The sequence below is a fragment of the Chinchilla lanigera genome, unplaced genomic scaffold (assembly GCF_000276665.1).
Source record: "Chinchilla lanigera isolate Chin_1 unplaced genomic scaffold, ChiLan1.0 scaffold00111, whole genome shotgun sequence".
Taxonomy (NCBI): Eukaryota; Metazoa; Chordata; class Mammalia; order Rodentia; family Chinchillidae; genus Chinchilla; species Chinchilla lanigera.
Genome location: NW_004955512.1, coordinates 984,668 through 1,005,654, shown reverse-complemented (window position 1 = coordinate 1,005,654; position 20,987 = coordinate 984,668). Strand labels below are relative to the sequence as shown.

The window sequence follows — 20,987 nt, the reverse complement described above, 5'->3', positions numbered from 1 at the left end:
TTTGCCGCTGAGCTAAATCCCCAGCCCCAAGTTCACACATTTAAACAATTGTTTTAAAGAATTCTGAGTTATTGGTCACACACTGAGCTGCCAAGTAACAATACTGAAAGATCTCGGATCTGGAAACATTGAAAGATCCACTCACGTTCAGCACCACAGTTAGTGGCTGGTGGAGAAAAGGGAAGCAAATTCAGGGCTTTGTGTTTAGGTGGGAGATCATGTGTCTCCAAGGGAACAAAACATCACTCTGTAAACCAAAAAATATTGTAGGAACCACAGCTTCTGTCAGGCCTAACCACAATTCCATGGTGGCTTGTAAACCTCTTTGATGCACATGAGTTCAATAAGCTCACTGGTTTCCAAAAGCATAAAAGGGCTTGTAGACGTGACCAGTCCCAGGTGGGTGACTGAGAAAGTGATTGCTGGGGATTCCCTGTGGGCGGAAGAGAAATCACTGGAATAGAACATGCTGCCCAGTTTTCCATGAGTGTTCATTAAATATAAAGGACATTGTTGTGGTTTGGATCTAGAATGCTCCTCAGAAGGCTCACGTGTCCAGAGGTTGAGCTTTTGGAAGGTGATTGAATCGTCAGGGCGTTGTACTTATCAGTGGATTAATCTTCATAGCTTCATAGCTGCTGTTAGGAGATGGGGCCTGGCTAGAAGAGGCAGGTCCTGGGCGTGCCCTGGAAGGGTGTCCCTCCCCCATCCCAGCTCCTCCCTTTGCTCTATGCTTTCTGGCCACCATGACGTGGACAGCTTTCTTCTGCACAGGCCTTTCCGCCATATTCCTGCGTTTAAGCCTGATGACCATGGACTGCAACTTCTTGAACTGTGAGCCAAAATAAACCTCTCCTTCTTTAAATTGTGGGTGTCAGGCATGGTCCCTCAGCGATGGGAAAGGGACTAAGACAGACATTCAGGTATTTTTCTTTTTTATTAATAAAGCAACTATGGGGCTGGGGATTTAGCTCAGTGGCAAAAGTGCCTGCCTGGCAAGTGCAAGGTCATGAGTTCGGTTCCCGGTACCGGAGAAAAGCCAAAAAAAAAAAAAAAAAAAAAAAAGCAACTATTAAAATGTACTGAGTGCCCATGATGAGCCAGCTGCACGAGGCAGGCATGGGCACTACCTTCAAGGAGCTTACTAGTTTAGTGGGAGCCAGAAAGCCAATTATGAAAGTGGTGAGTGGTAGAAAATTATGTGGTGGAAGTGTAAAAGAGACTAAGTGCGAAGTATAGTTTTACAGAGGGTGAAGACCTAATGATTTCGAGTAAGAAATATGGGTTTCCTTCTAAGAGAAAAAGAGTGACATGACCTTATTCACAATTTACAGAGATCACCGTGGCTGCTCTGTGGGAAATCTGCCAAGACTTAATAACCCTTTGGAACAGCTCATTACTGATTAATGGGAGACTGAAGGGACTCTCATTCTTGCTGGTTTCTAGTCATTCTGAGGTTCAAGGAAGAAAGCTGGCTGACTCAGAGCACAGGTATGTTCATTTCTTGTGGTTGTCAGGGGTGTCTTTAGGAGGAAAGGTGTTCTAGGAAGTGAATGACTGAAATGCAATTTCACAGCTCAATTTAATTTTCTGCATAGTGCTTGCAGTGATCAAATAATGGGCCCCAGGAAAGAGTGTCAGGGACTCTCTGCATTTAGCATTTACATTCAGTATGGAGGGGGCAGTTGTGCAAATCTGGCAGAAGCTAATTGCAAGATCTAGTGAGGAATCCAATAGCTGGCACGATGCATGGTGGATATTCAGTACACCTTTTCTGTGGGGGTGAAGGCAGGATTGTTATTAACCAAGAACAGAAGCTTCTGAAAGGCAATGAAGAATAAGAAATAAGTGTGTGTGTGTGTGTGTGTGTGTGTGTGTGTGTGTGTGTCATAGGGAGAAAATCCTAGATGTCTAGGTGCATGCCTAGATTTCAGAAGCCATCAGTAGCAATTGCTGTCTAAATATGAGAAGGGTTGTTTGACTTCATTATGCTTTGTCCTACGAATGCAGTACTTGTCTGGTGATAAGGCATCTCTTGTATCTCCCCAGTCTATGTCCCGTGGTATTATAGCAAATCAGTAGTCAGGATCAGAAAACATAAGTGTGAAGGATAACAGAAACCCCTTGGCCTCTCGGTTATGGGGCTGTAATGTTTGGGACGTTCTAACAGAAGTCATGGACAATAAATGAGAAGTCCAGGGATCCTTGTGTCCATTCTTCAGGCCAAACCTAGTGGCAAAACTAATTTCTCTTCCAAATGGTAGGTGCTTCTCCCTGACAGTGATGCTAGATTTTTACACATTTTCTTGGGTGGATGCATGCATCTCCTATGTTGTTGTAAGGTGGAGACTTGAGCGTTACTTTCACGAATTTGTAGGGGCCTCTGAAATTTGTCACACAATCTATTGCTTTCAGTCAATATGCATACGGCAAGGTGTCAGCCAGGCTTAGATGATGAAAGACAACATGGAGTAGGACGGATGGTTGCTCTCCCTGTCATTCTGCCTCGTATTCTGAGCAGACACTGGAAAAAGGCATTTGTCCCCACAGGCTGGTGTTTTCATGTAGACCATCAAGTGGAGTTGCAGTGAGCAAGGGCTATTTTTAAACAGCTGTGGACAGGGGATTTTCAGCAGGAGGTTGGAGTGAAAATAAACACAGTCAGGCTTGGTCCTGACCACATGGTGCATGCAATAACCCTGGAAGGCCGTCTAGCCCTGGGGAGAAGAGATTTGCGGCTCTAAGTGGGCATCAGGACGGGTGTGAGGAAGGGGCACGGGGAGCTGGGAGCAGGGCGACTAGGGAACAAGAAGCCCAGGGGGATTGCACAGAGGGGCAGAAAAACTGGCTCAGTGCAAGCAGAACTAGACTGAGGCTTTGAACGCTCAGTGGATCACAGAGGCCTCAATTTGTCTGAGGCTGCTCAGTGTCATACTGGGGTTTTAAGGACATACGCAGGACAAAACCCCTCATTTTGTGGTTATAGTGTAATAGGGGCTCCAATATGAAGTGACCTCATTTAATAAATGAGGAGATTAGCATATGGTTTTAGTCTGAGCCCAGGGCCCAACTCGTCTGTGACACGCCCCACCCTGCAAGTCCATCAGGTGCTTTGCTGTAAGTGATCACAACACTGGAAAATCTCATTGCATAAATGGGCCTGGGCTCACAGATGCTGATGAGTGCACATCTATCTCATCAGGCTCGTTTTCTTTTTTAACTTGTGTTCTGCGGTTCTCATTGGCTGGACACTGGAGGTCTGTCCTCTTCAGAAAGTGCCCAGTTCGGTGGAGCCAGCTTTGCTTGTGGCGTCGGACGGGGGATCTCTGGAACTTATTCATCTTGCGGAGCTGATGTTCATGCCTATTGATGAACTGCTTTCCCTTTCCCTCCCACTCCCAGCCCATCATGCCACTCCTTGATTTTATGATTCTGACTTTTTTAGAGCCTTCTTATTTGTGTCAAAAATACAATTGCCTCACAGGAATAGTATGTCACAAATTAGGCTGATTGACACCAATAGGTCCCCCAGCAGCCTAGCCCCTTGGAGGCACAGAATTCTGCGGTCTGAGAATGTCTGTGTGCTTTGCTTGCCAGGAGTGTATATTTATACTGCATTATCGTTGGCATTGTGCCACTGTGTTTTTTTTTCGTCACAAACAAAACAAAAATATTAGAAGATTCCTGCAGCACATTGAAAAGTGTCTTAAATGGCACAAACAAGAACAGCAACAAAAATCTTTGTGTAATAGAGGGAGAGCAAGCAACAGGATTTCCAGGTTCAAAGAGCTCTGTGTTATTAATGAGTGCAGGATCCTCTCAGGGTCAGTTTGGCTTTGTCATAGTGGCAGGATGGCTGCAGCAGGTCTGTGTTTTATATCCAGAATTCCTTTATGATGTATCTCTTTTAGGCAGTAGAAGACTCTTTCCCAGATACTCTGCTTAGCCAAATATTTCAATAACCTATTGCCCTAATAATACAGAAGGATGAAATATCCCAAACTTCCTGCCTTTTGGAAAAGCAGTTGCTCTTGTGCTCACAGGATGAGGGAGAGTTAGAGACTGGAAGGCTCTGCTTCAGTGTGTAGGGTCTGCTGGCAATAGCTTTCGGCTGTGTGTTGGGTTCAAGTCTGCTTCACTTGTGTGTGTTGTGGGCCAGGGACTGAAGGACGGCAGTTACTGCGGATGTCTCTTCATGGTGGTTGGTGGAGAGCGAGAGGCAAGTCACACTGCACAGCGTGTTTAAGTCCTGCACCTCCCCTCCTGACACTCTCCTGGCCCGCACACGTCACAGAGCCAACCCAGCAGAAGAGGGTGGGGCAGGAAGAGGAAGACGGTGACTGTATTACTGAACAATTACCCATCTGTTAGACCTTCTCTTTCCTAGGCTAATTTGTGTCTCACGTGACCTGTTAGAATTCCATTAGATATTAATTTCTAAGCCAGTTACCAGAAAGGGCGATGATTATTACCAGTCCTGACTCAAAATTATCACCAGGAATGATTGGGAGTCAACCAGCATGACTAGTAGGAGCCCCCCTGGTTATGCACTTGGCATAGTAGTTCATTGATAAAATTCATTACTCATGACAGGGACCCCAAAGACAGAGATATACAGGCACAAAGCCCAGTGCCAGCTGGCATCCAGTACCTACCCCAGGAAAGGACCAGAAGAGATTGGGCATGGACATCCTAGGGGTTGGCTTGATTCCTTCTCCAGTCCCTCCTGCTCTGGCCCCAGCCCCAGGTCCCTAGCGGTACCTTGGTATCTTCTCTGACCTTCCCTCCTCTTTGTCTGCTTTCTTCTATCACTTCCCTTTGCTGCTTGGGTCCTTTGTGTGCCCTTGGCCACAGAATGGAGGAATGATTCTGGGAGGAAAAGGCTTGTAGTTTCTGATAATGGACATTTTCCAGTGCTTTTAAAATGCAATAATGTTTTTATCTGATTTGCAGTTATCACTAGGACCCAGAGTGATAGATACCGTTAATATTCCCATTTTATAGATGGTGACATTCAGGCTCAAAGAGGACAAATAAAGTGTTCAAGTTTACAAAACTATAGGATGTAGAATTGTAATTCCAACATAGCTGCATCTGGCACCAAAAGCGATTCTCTTAACCATTAGGCAATTTTGTGTATTAAGGATTTATAATTGAAGAGTCTATTAGAATAGAATTACTCAAGACAGGAAGAATAATTTCTTTTTTGGGTACTGAAAATCATAAAATTTACTGATATCTTTTTTTCCCTACAATACAGATCTAGTAGAAGCCTATAAGTGAAAAGAACAATGCCAAAAGTATTATTTTTATGGAATTGTTAATTGTTTTATGGTGCAAGCTCATAAAAGTCACAGACCACAAAGCATAATTACAAAATGCACTTGACATCAATTATAGGTGGTACTGATTTCATTAACTCACATCTTGTCTAGAATTATAAACTGTGGGAAACAGGGGGATGTGCGTACCTCCTTTCTGAGTGCCGCAGGATTGGTTTATTATGGGGATGGTTCTGAGGATGGAACCCCCATATTACATGACACTCTAGGAAGACTCACAGAAATGGGTGTTTTCTTTCAGCTGTCACGCTTCGAAAGACCATACACTTCTTTTTTTTTTTTTGGCCTTATAGGATCTATGGTTCTTGTAAGCTGTGTGACGCTTCAAAGTATATTTCAGGGATCAACTGGGGGAAGACCACCAGGAAGTTCTGGCAGTGAAAACTGTTTTCCTAAAAAATATGAAGATGCTCTTTTTGACTTTTGCAGTCCTGTAACCTCCTAAATACATAGTCGTGTTTGGTGGAGACTGTAGGGTGTGTGGTATGACAGCACATTCAGTGCAGAAGCGGATAAGAGACTCCAGCTGTCTTCTGTGGACCAGCTACTGACAAGACATGCAAAACATTCAAAATGCCAATCTTTTAATTTTTTGGGAAAGGGTAATCTAGTTATTTTCCTTAAAAATGCTACTTATGCTAACATGTAAATAGGTTTATTATTTTAATAAACATTCTTAAATATTTAAAATTTTTCTGTTTTAATAGCTGATAAGATAAAAGTTGGCAAAAATAATTCATGTAAGCCAAAGCTGTCTGTGGTCCCCATTAAGCTTGAAAAGTGTAAATAGGTAAGAGGGTGTAGTGGTGAATGCCTGCAATCCCAGAACTCTGGGAGGCTGAAACAGGAGGATGGCAAGTTTAATTCCTACCTGGCTAATTTAGCAAGCTCCCATCTCAAAAACAAACAAACAAACAAACAAACAAACAAACGTGTAAATAGGTGTTGAAGCCAAGAAGTTTGTGAACTATTGCTGCAACCTATTGTGTTTTTCCATTTTGTTTTGGAAGCCAGCAGGTCCAGATCAAATTTATAGTTCATCTTCAGTATTTTACTGTAATCGCAAGACATAGTAACGCTTCTCTATGTGTTTTATTTTTTTAACCCTTGATTTTCCTGCTCTATATTTTCATCATCTGTTTATTATTCATACTATTTTTATTTTGCAATGAATAATCATAAGCTTTATATGAGCTGTTGGAAATTAAACACTTGGTAGAAAGGCTGGATTGGCTTTTTAGAATATGTATAGAAATGCAGTATTGAAGATTTTCATGTAAATGCACCCTCAAATTCAAATTCTGCTTCTTATAGACTGCAGGCAGGATCTTCTGGGTTATTGTTGAAGCTATTACCATGATATCTAAAAGGATGGTACTTCTTTCTGTCCGGGAGTCGCTTCAATTTCTCTTCTTTAAATTATGCATATCCTTTTAAGGTACGGCTTCTCCCACTTGCTCTGTTCTCCCTCAGCCAAGAAGAGATCTCCCCCCTTTTTTTCTTCTACTTTGCATTTACATCTTCTATGACCTATTCTTAAAACATATTTTTCTAATGCGTTTCTTGAATTCAGAGTAAAAGGCTGGTACTTTCAGCATTACTTCATCTTCATTATTAGTCTCTTCTAGCTCTGATTTAAGGTTATTGTAGAATACTTGAGCTCTCTGCTAATGCGCATTACTTTGGCACTGTAATCAGTGCACATTTCAAGGGCTTCCGTCAACAATAGTACCTGGAGCTTTGGATATAAGGAAAGAATAATTATTTTTGCAATTTGGTGTCTGAATAGAGAAGTGGGTAAGATTGGTGGGAAGACTGCAGTAAAGCATACTCTTTGACTTCAGGATTGCATATGACAAGCTAATGATTAATCATCTATAGAGGATTAGTTGATCAATTATTATCATAGTTTTCAAGAATGCACTGATGCTTTCTTTCTGATTGAACTTGAGAATAACTCATCTGCCTCTTTCTCAGTAGCTAAACTCAATTGTTCAGTTGGGGAGAAATAAAACTGTGGTAATATTTGACTCTGGTGGGATTATTTCCAGTGAATGAGGTTCCCCTTTGGAAAACCTTCCTTTACCTTTGGTAGTGGGGCAGGAATTAATCTGAGTTGAATTCGAAGTGAATAGAAGGAAAATACTCACTGGAGGATATCCACTGAAGTGGAGATGAGTATCTTATTTTTCAAAGGAGGTGTTTCTTTCATTTATCTACTCCTATCTTGACAGTATGTAAATGATATGGCTGCTATGTTTTGACCATGATACTGTTGTGAACCAACTGAAATAAGTTCACTAGGAGAGAGGCTTCTCATGGGACCATAGTAGTATCAGTGTCAAAAGTCATGTGATAGGAAATGAAGGCAGAGTTTCCACACAGATAAAGGAATAAGCGTATTCTTTTGTTTTCAACTACAGCGATTAAACATTTCTTAGGAATCAATCCCTTGACTTACTACTTACAAAACCTAATGGAGAAAAGCCATCAACCAGAATATATTTAAGGCATGGGGGAAGAAATTAAACATTTCAGCTGATTTTTAAGGTTCTATATTTTGGTTTTAATCTGCTTTTTCTTGATAAGCTGTGACACTGAGCACCTATTCATTTGCTTATTGGCCATTGGTGTATCTTTCATAAAATATTTATCTATATTTTTATTACTAATTTGTAGGAATTCTCTAACATTATGGAAACAAGGCTACTGTCCAACAAGAATTTGTTTTAGTTGGAGCTTAAAATTTCCTTAAAAGTGACCTTTGAAGAGATGAGTTTTAATTTTGATAAAAATTGAATCATATGGGCTGGGGATTTAGCTCAGCAGCAAAAGCGCCTGCCTGGCAAGCGCAAGGTCATGAGTTCGATTCCCGGTACTAGAGAAAAAAACCAAAAAAAAAAAAAAAAAATTGAATCATATTATCAGTTAATAGTTTTGCTTCTCCCACATCATAAAGAAGTTGCCTCTGTTTGCCTTTTAGTTTTAGCTGTGATGCTTATGTCTGTGACTTCTCTAAAATTCATTTTGTTATGATGTAAGATGGGGCTTGGGGTTCATGTCCCCACCACTTAGACATATAGTTGTCCCAACCCATTTACTGAAATGACTGCTGCTTTCTCATTAAATTACCTTGATGCTTTTGTCTGGGGATCTGATTCCTTTTTATGATTCCTGATAGTTTTATCCGAATTTATGTTAGGTCCTGTTATTAGATGCATGCACATTAGTATTCCCGCCTTCCCGATGAATGCATCCTCTTACCACTACAAAATATCCCTTTTCTCTTGTGATGCTCCTTGTTAAGTACTCCTCTGCAGGTGCATCTCCCGTAGACATCAGAGAGTAGGTTTTATGGTCACCCGTTGTGGATGGGATGGATCACCCCAACCACCATGTAAATCTGGATGTTGAAACCGGTGACACCACACCTGCCTCAGCAAGGTATGAAAAGGCTTATTACTAACAGAGCGAGGTTTTCTGGGGAGAGCAGTGTGGCACCCAAGCTGCGCTGAAAATGGCGTGAGAACAAGAAAATAAGAAAACAAAGCAAAAAAGAGTCTGACTTGGCTTTTGTTGTGACCAGTGGTAGAGTGGCTTGAAGTCCCTGTACCTGGGCGAGAGCTTGTTTAGACTGAAGTTGTCACCACTCCAAAGGAAGGAGTGCGGCCTTTCCTTGGTGTGGGTTCAGAAGAGAGCAGAGAGTGGTGAGGGCTGCCAGTGGCGAAACAACTGTGTCATACTTTCACATTATTTTTCATCAAAAATGGTATCAGACTCTTCTGTGAATCTTTTTAAACAATCCAACTTGCCAGTTTTTGCCTTTTAATTTAAATACTTCATGCACTTACATTTATTTCCAGCATTTCCTTCTGATTCCTTCTGAGAGATTCCATTGTTTCCTCTTATCCAACTGTTCACGAATGTTGTTTACTTTTCCACTATAGCCTTAGAATATTAATCATAGTTATTTTAAGTTCCTGGTCTGACAATTCCAAAATCTCTGCCATATCTGAATCTGGTTCTGATGCTTTCTTTACCTTTTCAGACTGTGTGTGTTTTTACCTTTTCAGTTTACTTTGTAGTTTTTAGTTGGAAGCTAGATATGACATACTGGGTAAAATGAACTGATGCACAGTAGAAAGGCCGTCAGTACCAGGCCTGTGTGTTTCTGGCTAGGAAACTATTCTGCCTAGTGTTGACTATTTGTTGTGGCTCTGGTGTCAGAGGTTTAAAGTTCCTTTAGTTGCTTTTGTCTCCCCTATTGTTTTATTTCCCCTATTGTTTTTTGATGCCCAGCAAGTCTTAGTTAAGGTACAAGGCTTACACTTTTCCTAGCTTGAACTCCTCTTATTACACAGGCACCCTGCCAGTGCGATGGGAAGAAACTGGAGGAGGAACACATTCTGCGATCCTACTATCAAATCTCAGCCTTTTGAGGAGCTTGAGTTGGAAGTCTCCTGCCCTCATATGAAAGGCTACAGGGGGCTGAAGCTGGTTATTTCTCTTCCCCTAGATCAGCCTAGCTTTGCTCAAACTCCAGTTACACTCTGGTGAAATAGATTCCCTGGACGACCAGCCTTGTTTGGGAGAACTAGAGCTCTAGGCCTTACTTCAAAATGATGACCTTCCCCCTCCCACTGCCTGAGGCACAAGATTTTTCTCAGCCCTTTACCCTGAGATCCTGATACGGGTTGTGGAGGTAAGATTTACATCCAGTGTGGGGTCTATTAGCACTTCAGCTCTTTGAAGTTTTAAATTCTTAAGTTTTTCCACTTGAACCTCCATCATTTTGTCAAACATTGCTCAGAGCGTTTGCAGGGGTGCTGGCTGTATCTGGTCTCTCCTGGTTTGGGGGGCAGCAGTTTGTCCTGGGATCTCAGTTCTCTGATGAATCTAGGAGGAGTTGTTTTTCATCTTTATGTTTTTCTTATTATGAGGACAGACTTCCTTGATAACTCTAAGCTTTCTCCATGTCAGACTGGAGACTTCCTTCTCTTACTGTCGGTGAAATGATTGATGTGGTTGGATGCAATCCACCATTAAACTGTTGACAATGATTGGAAGCAGAGCTATTATTTCTTTTCCTTTTTCTGTTGCATTTATTTCTCTCCTTCCATTCTTGTCTTCTTTTAGGCCAGTCAGATGTCCATTTTAATTTCACTTTTTACTTCTTCTGCTGCCTTTTTAGCTGTGGTTCATGTATTTTAGTAGCTGTTCCAGATGTTCCAATGTACAAGTGTTAACTTACCAACAGTTTACTTGAAGTGAATATTGTACTATTCTTGGAAAAATACAAAACCTCTTGACAGTAGTATAGTTTCATTTATCCTAAACTTTGTCACATATGTCTTATAATTTATATTTATTTTTGTTTTAAAACCCACTGTACTATGCTGTTTTTATTTGTTTTAACTTGACATGTGCCTTTGAAATAAATTAGAGGAAAAATCATTTATAGTAATTTTCATATTTATCTTTCTTGGTGCTGTTTATTCCTATGGGTCTGATTTTCTATTTTCTTTCATTTTTCTTCAGCCCAAATAATTTCCTATAGTATTTCTTTTGCTTTATATTTCTTTATTGTATCTGGTCAATTTTGTCTGATGTGTAAAAATATCTATGGCACTGATATTAAATTAAAATTAATTTTAAATTTACAACCAGTAAATTTATATATAGTATAAGTAAAAAGACAAATCTTAAATCATCAGCTAATTCACAAATTCTTAAACCAAGTCCCTTAAAAACACAACTTCTTTCACTATCAAGTTCTAAAGCTAGTATTTCTTCTAGTTACTCATGAACAGTGGAGGTTCTTTTTTTTTTTTTTTTTTTTTTTGAGACAAGGTTTCACTATGCAGTTCAGGCTGGCCTTGAACTCACTTTGTAGTCCAGGCTGGCCTTGAACTTGCAGTGATCCTCCTGCCTCAGCCTTCGGAGTGCTAGGATTACAGATGTGCACCCACACTGGGCTGAACCCTGGAGTTTAGAGAAGTAAGTTTTCTTTGCAAACATTCCACTATTGAAATCTGGATTTCGGCATCTGGATCTCACAATAGGTACACAAACAACTTGATAACCAAGCAAATGTTGGTGTCTGTTTAATAGCTTGTTTTCTTGGTAAATGTTTGGTATTAGAGCAAATTGGAAAGATCATTACTATTCTATGGACATCTTCATCAACTGTAAATGGCAAAATAAATCCTTCTTACAATTCAGGATTCTGCCAGTGACTACTGTTACCATGTTTTCAGTGTTGAAGAATATTTTCACTTGATAGAGAATTGTTTTATTTTTTTCCCCTTTATTTTGCAATTAAATAAATACTCTACTATCTTTGATGCTTTACCATTACTAATGAGAACTCGGTCTTCATTTTCATTATGGTTACCCTATATGGAAAGTGTTTTTCTTCCTTTCCCTCTCAATACTATTAAGATTTTTCTTTTTACTTTTGATTTTAAATGGTTTATGATATTTGTAGATATGGCTTTGTTTTTACTTATCCTGCTTGGAATAAACTCTGGAACAGTAAGTCAATGTTTTTCACCATATTTGGAAATTTTGTACTGATTTTTTTTTACATTTTTTTTGTTTTTCCCTCTGTTATCCATGTAGAACTCCAGTTATGTGTTATATAAGATTGCCACTCAAGCCACTGAAGCGGTTTGTCTTACCTTTAGTGTTCATATTTTTATTATAATTTGATTATGATTTTTGTTACAGCCTTAAGTTCACTGGCTTTCTTCTACAGTCTTTAGTCTGTTTTTCCATATTTTCAGTGAATTTTTAGATTTAAGCTATTTTCTTTTGTTCTTTTAGTTCCAGTGTTTCCCTTCAGTTTCTTTATATATTTCCTATTTCTCTGTACAGTTAGCTGGATAATATTTTCCCTGAAAATATTTAGAGTTTTTGCTAATTTCAAACTTCAGTTCATCTAAGAATCAATTTTTGATTGTCTTTTTTTTTTTTTTTTGGTTTTTCTCCGGTACCGGGAACCGAACTCATGACCTTGCGCATGCCAGGCAGGCGCTTTTGCCGCTGAGCTAAATCCCCAGCCCCTGATTGTCTTTTTTTTTTTTTTTAACAGTGGGTCACATTTTCCTGTGTGATGTGTACATTTATTATGTACTGAACATTACGCATGACACACCATTCTGGATGCTTTTCTCTTGCATTAAAGAGTATCAGTTTTTGTTTCGTTAATCAAATAAGTTACCGTTGAATCCTTTTGAGCTCATGGAAGTGTGGTTTGATTAAGGTGGGTCTATTGATTTTGCTCTTAGTGGTCCTAGTGTTCATCCTTGTCTTTGTTACTTTTCTCTCCTTGCTGACAAAATACCTGATGCCCAAAATTAAGGAAGGAAAGGTTTATTTAGCTCACTGTTTGTGGAGGTTTCAGTTCATACTCGGCTGACTCCAAGGCAGAGTGGCACATGGCAGACGGCAGCAGTTCATGGTGGCAGAACACAGCAAAAGCAACAGAAGCAAAAGGGAGGAGGGCAGCTGGAAGAGCAAGCCTCTTTTCCTCCCTTACACTGTATGCAAACTACCTGCCCTGGAGCAAGTGTAGCACTCACGTCCATAATTCCAACATTGGACCATGAATCAATCCTAACTCTAGAAGCCTGCCCCATGACTGCATGAGGCTTTGGGGGGACATTCAGACACAAACGGTAACAATCCTTCAATTCAGAGACATCTACTGTAACTGTGAACTGTAACCTTCTGGAGTTTCAGTGGAAATCTAAGATCTTTACCAAAACTCTCCAATGTGAAACACTCTGACCTCCAACTCTTCCACCTCTGCAGTGGGCAGCACCAGATATTTTGACTCATCTCTTTTAGCCTTGCAGCTCTTGCTTTCTGCTGGGATCCTTGCTGTCTTCTTGTGCCAATGTAGTATAAAAGCCAGCGAAAAATTTGAGAGGAATTATACAAATTCTGCCAAAAAATGTATACACACTTCAGGAAAAGAAAAATAGTATGTTTTTTAAACAGATGGTGTTACCTTCATATGGGGCACGGGAGAAGATGTATACAGCAGAAAACCCACTACACTGCTGGCCCTTAGAGACGAAACTGAAGATGCAAGTGCAGCGATCTCAGTGACCAAGGTTACCCCTCTGCACTAATGCCTGGAAGCTGATGGCTGCCACTCTGAGCACCTCTTTGAGCATGTCTTCTAGAGGGCAAAGGTAAGTTGTATTAATCTCATGATGGGTCAATACATTTATTTATTTATTTTGGTACTGGGAAGGGCTCAATAAATTTAGTATTAAAATATTTATGCAAGTTTTTCTTTTCCTGAGGTGTAGACACACTTTTTTGGCTCTCCCCCACTCTCTCTACATATGTTTTTTTTGTTGTTGTTGGAAGGTTCTTCTTGTGGCTCCTTCTTTTTCTGGATATCCTCCTTTCCTTCTTCCCCTCTTCTCCCCTCCTCCCTCCCTTGCTTCCTCCCCTCTTCCTTCCTTCTTCCCTTCCTTCCTTCCTTCCTTCCTTCCTTCCTTCCTTCCTTCCTTCCTTCCTTCCTTCCTTCTTTCCTTCCTTCCTTCCCTCCCTCCTTCCCTGTGTTCCTTCCTTCTGCTGGAGCCCCAGAGCCTAAGCATGTATTTTACCTCTGAACTATATTCCCAGCCCCTGCATTTTTCTTTTCGCTTCTCTGCTTCTGTTTTCTTCTCTTTTTGTTTTTTTCCTCTTCCTCACTCCCCTCTTTCTAACTTACAGTACTGTAGATTGAGTAGGGGCTCCTGCATGCTAGACAAGCACTCTAGCACTGAGTCATACTCCCTCCACTGACCCTTTTTATTTTGAGACAGTGTCACTCTGAGTTGCCCAGGCTGGCCTTGAGCTTGTGATCCTCCTATGTCAGCTTCCTGAGTAGCTGGGACTTCAGGCTTGCCTAACATGCCCAGAAGTTTTGTTCTTTTAATCTCCAGCCATTCCGGGGCCCTGAACTCTGTCCAGCAATGAGGACTGCAGCTCTGCTTGGATTCTGGCTTTGGAGCATCCCTCAGACTGGTCTTCTTTTGCAAGAAAAAAGCTATAAAAATGATCTTACCCAATCAATCCTCCCGCCCTTTTTAAGGATCTGCTGCTCTCTAATTAATGTATACTTTCAGTTATTCTCTAATGCCTTCAGTTGGTTTTTACTTAAAAAATTTTGCCTGGAGATTATAATTTTTTAGCTGTGAGAAGTCTGTTCTGATATAAACTATCCCGCCATGGTGCAAAGTGCATGTCCTCTGTGCTCCTATCCCAGGAAGGAGTCCTAGGATAGTGAAGTTTTATGTGGAGGAAAATGGGCTGGAGCACCCAGGACCTGAAAAGCCAGGCAATGGATATCTTACACGACAAAGCAGATCATAGGGAAAGGGTCACATCTGAATTATGGATAGCTTTTGTTTTTATTGTTAGAATGATGCTGACATTTATTATAATTCACAGAGACTCCACATGTATTCAAATGAATTGGTATGGTATTTCTATCATTTACATGAAGCAAATGTCAGAACAGAACTAAGACCATCAATTTATCCTTGTAATTGTAAGTTCTTCCCTATCCCTTTGGTCCCTGCTGTCTCTCCTATCCTTCTCTCTTTTTCCTTCCTCCTTTTTCTTGTCTTTTATCTCTCCTTTGCCAGCCTCTTTATTTTCCTCAACTTTGTGACTAATATGTGAAGATGGTGCCAGACCTATTCAAATGTAGCTCAGTAATTCAAATTAGGTTTTTAAATAAAGTCCAATATCTTTATTTAGCAAAAATATTTTTATTTTTTTCACTTTACTCTTCCCAGTATGTGGCAAAATGGCTTGTACTGCTAACAGAAGGAAATTAAATATTAAAACTAGGAAAATAATTTGTTAAATTATAATGTATCAATAAAAACATTAGACTATGTCTGTAATTATAATGGGCAAATCCAATACCTGGGAAAAGAGGTTTTGTGAAAACTTGATACAAAATTATGTGTATACTATGATGCAGACTGTGAAAATGTTTTGCAGATCACAAATACTGGAAAGGAATACATAAAATATTAGTGGCTGTAATGTAAGAGGATTATGAAGTTTTATTTTCTAGATCTTTTCAGAATAGAGGGAATCTAACTCTAGGTCAAAATACCTTTTTGTTAAAGCAAGTTCAATAGGAATAGATAAGGGCAATAATGTACATTCTCCATTTAAACATCAAGGATTTGGAGTTGTAAGTGTTCCAGGATTAAGTGTGGTTGTACCATCTAGTGTATAATTTTAAAAAATCTGTTTATTACTGTCTTCTGGTAATGGTCTCTTCTCTGTGTCCGGTAAAAAGCCTGTATCTCTCTCCTGTCTCATACATAGGGCTGGATATCGCTGGGCTGTTAGATGCTGAACTTGTGAATGTGGACGTGTAGAAGGCAGCCCAGGCATCCAGATGTAAGGAAGGTCTAACTCTTTCTGTATTGTGGATGGAGAATCACAAGATGGAACAAGTAAGTGCCCAAGGAAAAAATGGGAAGCAACCGCAGGAGAAAGCTTCAAGTTGGCAGTAACTAGTGGATTTACTTTGTCAAGCTAGACAGTATGCCTCATTGTTCTCAGCTTATTATGCACTGCTGGGTGGAGGAGGAGTTTAGAAGACTGTGATAAGATAGATGAGAGATTCTTTGTGGCATCTATATCTTTTGGTTAAAGATGTTTATGTTGGTTGTAGACATGGCACCATAATGCCTATAAATATAGATAAGAAAATTTATTGTCCAAACCAGAATACTTTTGAGAATCAAAGGGAGGGGATGCTGTTAGCTGTGAGAATAGGCACAAAGTAGGATATTTTAGGCAAATTGAAGCATAGGGTCAAGGTAATTTATTTGACTCTTTAGCTACACTAGAATAATAAAAACTCCCTTGCTGGTCTTTCAGGTCCCCAGAAAAGCTTGAATGAAGGAATAGGGATTTGTTCCAGATAAGACTTTTTGGCTTTGACTCTTTAGAACTCCAGGTCACTGGGAATTCTGAGTGAGGGCTGGCATGGTTAATATGGTACTTCAAACAGAAACGTCTTGCAAAACGTAGGAGGGATTAGCAGGGTGTGAGCTGGTAAGTCAAGGAACTCAAGGCAGTAGCTGTCCTCATTCAGCTTTTGTACAAGCAGATAAAGGTAACAGTAATCCCAGCTCCCTTTAGGGATAGAATAATATGATAATAATTTCCATATCCTTCCATTGCCCAGTGCTCCCTAATGTAGGAACCAGTTTAAGTTTTTAAATAATACTTTTCTCTAGTGGCACAGATTCATGGAGGAAAAATTATTGCTTGCCGCCTTAATCATTTAGAACTATTGTTCTTATAGTGTTGTCTGCTGGGTTTGAGCAGCTTGAGAGGTCTCTCTGAGTGACCTAAGAGCTAGAATTGTGTAAGATGATTGCTAAAACCCTGACTTCTCACTGATTTCATTTGTAGTGTAAAATGATAATTGACTTTTAAGTGGTAATAAAATGTAGAGCAAGAGTTTGCATTTCATTTGAGGTGTACCTGTTGTTGTATAAATCTTGGTAAATGCTTTTATGGTTGTTTTTGCAGGTAAATATTCAGGGAAATCATTTTCTGTGATGAAATAGGTCAATAGATGTTTCTGTACTAAGGAAACCAGAGCTCACAGTTTCTCAATAGAGAAGCAAATGGAGGTCTTGGTCATTGCCATTGCTTTGTATGAATATATTTGTAATGTCTCTTTTCAAATTCTTGTAATCTTTATTTAAAAAAAATTGTTAGTAAATGTTTACACTGTATAATGAATACATTCATTATGGGGAATTATTACATGTACATAACACACCTGAACCCTTTTTCCCCCTTTTTTCTCTACCTCTCACCTTTTGCCAGCATCAGATTAATCTGTTTATCTCAGAAGTCTTCATATAGTTAATTATCATACATACAGTTTAACAGCTGGACTAACAGGCCATAAACCATATAAAACACATAAGACAATATACAAAGTCAAGATATGCTTTCATATACATTGTTCACACTAGATTACAATAGCTTTTCTCCCTTTTGTCTTCTTGCCTGACTTTTAGTTTGTGCTTTATTTATATATTAAATTTCTCCTATTGGAGAAATTTCTCCTATAAGAAACCATGTGATATTTAAACTTATGTCTCTGATTTACTTCACTTAACATTATGGTCTCAAGATACATTCATTTTTCTAAAAATGACTCATGTTTGTCCTTCTTTAGGGTAGAGTAGTACTCTATTGCATAAATAAATTTTCTCTATCCATTCATCTGTTGTTGATGGACATGTAGGCTGGTTCCAAGATTTAGCTCTAATGAATTGTGCTACTATAAACATGGGTATGCATACATCACTGTGGTATGATGATGTTACCTCTTGGGAAGAAACCTAGAAAGGGGAATAGCTGGGTCAAGTGGAATTTATATTGTTAGTTTTTTGAGCAATCTCCATACTGATCTCTATAGTGGTTGTACCAGTTTATACTCCCACCTACAATGAAGAAGTGTTCCTTTCCCTCCCACAGCCTTGCCAGCATGTTACTGGTTGATTTTGTAATGATAGCCATTCTTTCTGGCTAGGGAGATGGAATCTCAGTGTTGTTTTAATTTGCACTTCTTGAATGACTAGCAATGTTGAACATTTTTCATGTATTGAGTTGGCCATTTATACTTCTTCATTTGAGAAGTGGCTATTCATTTCAGATGTTCATTTTTTGATTGGGTCTTTAAGTTTGGAGTGTCTAACTTTTTGAGTTCTTTACATATTCTAGATATTAGTCCTTTGTCCTCAGCAGCTACTCCTCAGTATTGGGAGCTGATCAGGCTCCCAATCTGATGGATGAACTTACAGAAAAGGATAAAAGAGACAATGTAATATGGTTTGTAGTGATCCAGGAATGTCAGAGCTCTCTTGGAGCTAAGACAAAGACTTCTCCGGACTGTCAGTATTTATTAGGTCCTTAACAAATAAGGGGGGAGGGTAGGAAAGTGGAGGGCACATCTGAGGCCAAAAAGCCCATGAAAATGAGCAAGGCCTTGAGAAGTTAGAAAAAAGACATCCCAGTAAATCTTGCTAACTGAGAGAACTGTCTTATCCCTAAAGTTAGCAGTTAGGCCCTCTGAATTCTAAGGGAGTAGTGTCCTCAGCTGTGGGTCTGATGTTGCCTTCACAGGATGTGAATGTGAGCTTTCCACAGAGAGCACTGTGGTCAGCAACTTAACCCTTACCCAACCTGGTCCCCAACAAGTGAAAAAAATTTTTTCCTGTTCTGTAGATCATCTCTTACTCTGTTGGTGGTTTCCTTTGATGTGCAGAAGCTTTTTAATTTTAGGTGATCTCATTTGTGGATTCTTGATATTATTTCTTTTGTAATTGGGGTTCTGTTCAGAAAGTCTTTGTCTACACCTATGTCTTCAAGAGTTTTACCTACTTTGTCTTCTAGTAGATTAAATGTTTCTGTTTTAATATTTAGATCTTTATACATTTTGATTTTAGTTTAGTACATGGTGAAAAATATGAATCTAGGATCAATCTTCAGCATGCAGATAGCCAGTTTTGCCAGCACCATTTGTTAAAGAGGCTATTTTTCCTCCAGCAAAAGTGTTTGGCTCCCTTGTCAAAGGTAAGGTAGCTGAGTGTGTGGGGAGTTGTTTCTGCATCCTCTATTCTTTTTCACAAGTCTTTTTTTTTTTTTTTTTTGGCCAGAACTCTGCTGTTTTTATCATTGTAACTTCATAGTATAATTTAAAACCTGGGATGGTAATGCCCCCTTGTTGCCCAGATTTGCTTTTGCAGTTCTCAGTCTCTTCTGGTTCCATATAAACTTTAGGATTTCTTTCTCTAGTTCTGTGAGGAATGCCATTGGCATTTTGACTGGGATTACATTAAATCTGTGTAACAGTTTTAGAAGTATGGCTATTTTTACTATGTTGGTTTTGTCTGTCCCGGAACAAGGGATATCTTTCCATTTTCGGATATCCTCTCTGATCTTTCTTTTTCAGAGTACTGTAGTTTTCATAGCAGAGATCTTTTACTTCCTTGGTTAGGTTAATTCTTAAATACTTAATTTCTCTTGATGTGGTTATGAAAGGTGTTGTTTCCCCAATTTTTTTCTCAGTAAGTTTGTTATACAGGTGTACAGGAATGCTATTTATTTTTGAATGTTGTCTTTATATCTTGCTACATTACTGAATTTGGTTATTAAATCTAGGAACTTTTTAGTGGAGTTTTTTAGATCTTCAATGCAGAGTATCATGTCATCTGCAAATAATGGTAATTTAATTTCTTTCCTATCCATATCCTTTTTATTTCCTTTTGTTGTCTAATTGCTCTGGCTAATGTTTTGAGAAATATATTGAACAGAAGTGGTGACAGCAAATATCCTTATCTTGTTTCTGATGTTAGAGGAAAGTTTTTGGCTTCTCTGCATTTAGTATGATATTGGCAGTTGGCTTGTGATAGATGGTTTTTACCAATTTCAGATAAAGACCTTCTATATGTATTTTCTATATGTATTTTCTTCAGAGTTTTTTTTTTTAAATCATGAATGTATGTTGGATCTTGTCAAGTTTTATGTGCATCTATTGAGATGATCATGTGATTTGTTCTTTTTATATGGTTGTTACACTTAAATTATTGATTTGGTGATGTAGAACCATTCTTGTATCTGTGATATGAATGCTACTTGATCATGGTGTACATGATGTTTTTGATGGTTTGCTGCATTCTGTTTGCAACTATCTTATTGAGGATTCTGGCATTTATGTTCATTAAGGAGATTCACTTATAGTTTTCATTTTTGATTGGATCCTTTTCTGATTTTAGAATCAGGATAATGCTTGCTTTCAGGGTTGACTTTGGGAGTACTGTTTCTGTTTCAATTTATTAAAGAGTTTGAGGAGTATTGATATTAGATCTTCTCTAAAGTTCTTGAATTTGGCAGTGAATCAATTGGGATTTGAGTTTTTCTTATTTGATAGTTCTAAAAAATTACTTGTTTAACTTCATTGAGTAATATTGTATTATTCAGAATTCTTGTATCTTCTTGGTGCAGTTTTGACAGGTCATATATATCTAATAATTTATCCATTTCACCTGAATTTTCCACTTTATTTGTGTACAGGTTCTCAAAGTATTTACTGATGATCTGGATTTCAGCAGAATGCATTGTGATTTCATCTTTTTCATTTCTAATTGCATGGATTTGGGTCTTTTTGTTGGTAAGATTGGCTAAAGATTTGTCTATTTTTCTTGATCTTTCAAAGAACCAACTCTTCAATTAGTTTATTCTTTGTATTTTTCATTTTAGTCTCAATTTCATCTTTGATCTTCATAATTTCCTTGTTTCTACTAGTTTTGGCTTTGGACTGTTGCTGTTTCCTTAGGACCTTGATGTGTATCATTAGGTTATTTATTTGAGCTCACTCTGTTGTTTGATATGGGAATTCACCACTAGAAGCTTCCCTGTTAGGACTGCTTTTATATTGTCCTCTAGGTTCCAATACAACATACTGGAATTATCATTTGATTGTAGGAACTGTCTAAATTCTTTAACTCCTTGGTTATTTAAGAGGATATTGTTTAATTTCCATTTGTTTACTTAGTTTCTCTGAGGGCCTTTTGCCATTGATTTCTA

At 39.0% G+C, this 20,987-nt stretch overlaps 1 long non-coding RNA gene across 1 annotated transcript; it reads left to right on the top strand.

Annotated features, from left to right (window-relative positions):
• Nucleotides 1-1,411: 1,411 nt before the first annotated feature.
• Nucleotides 1,412-15,805, top strand: LOC102024265. The gene is made up of 3 exons (XR_264441.1): nt 1,412-1,491; nt 13,347-13,543; nt 15,693-15,805. It is a non-coding gene; the product is annotated as an uncharacterized LOC102024265 (long non-coding RNA).
• Nucleotides 15,806-20,987: the final 5,182 nt, after the last annotated feature.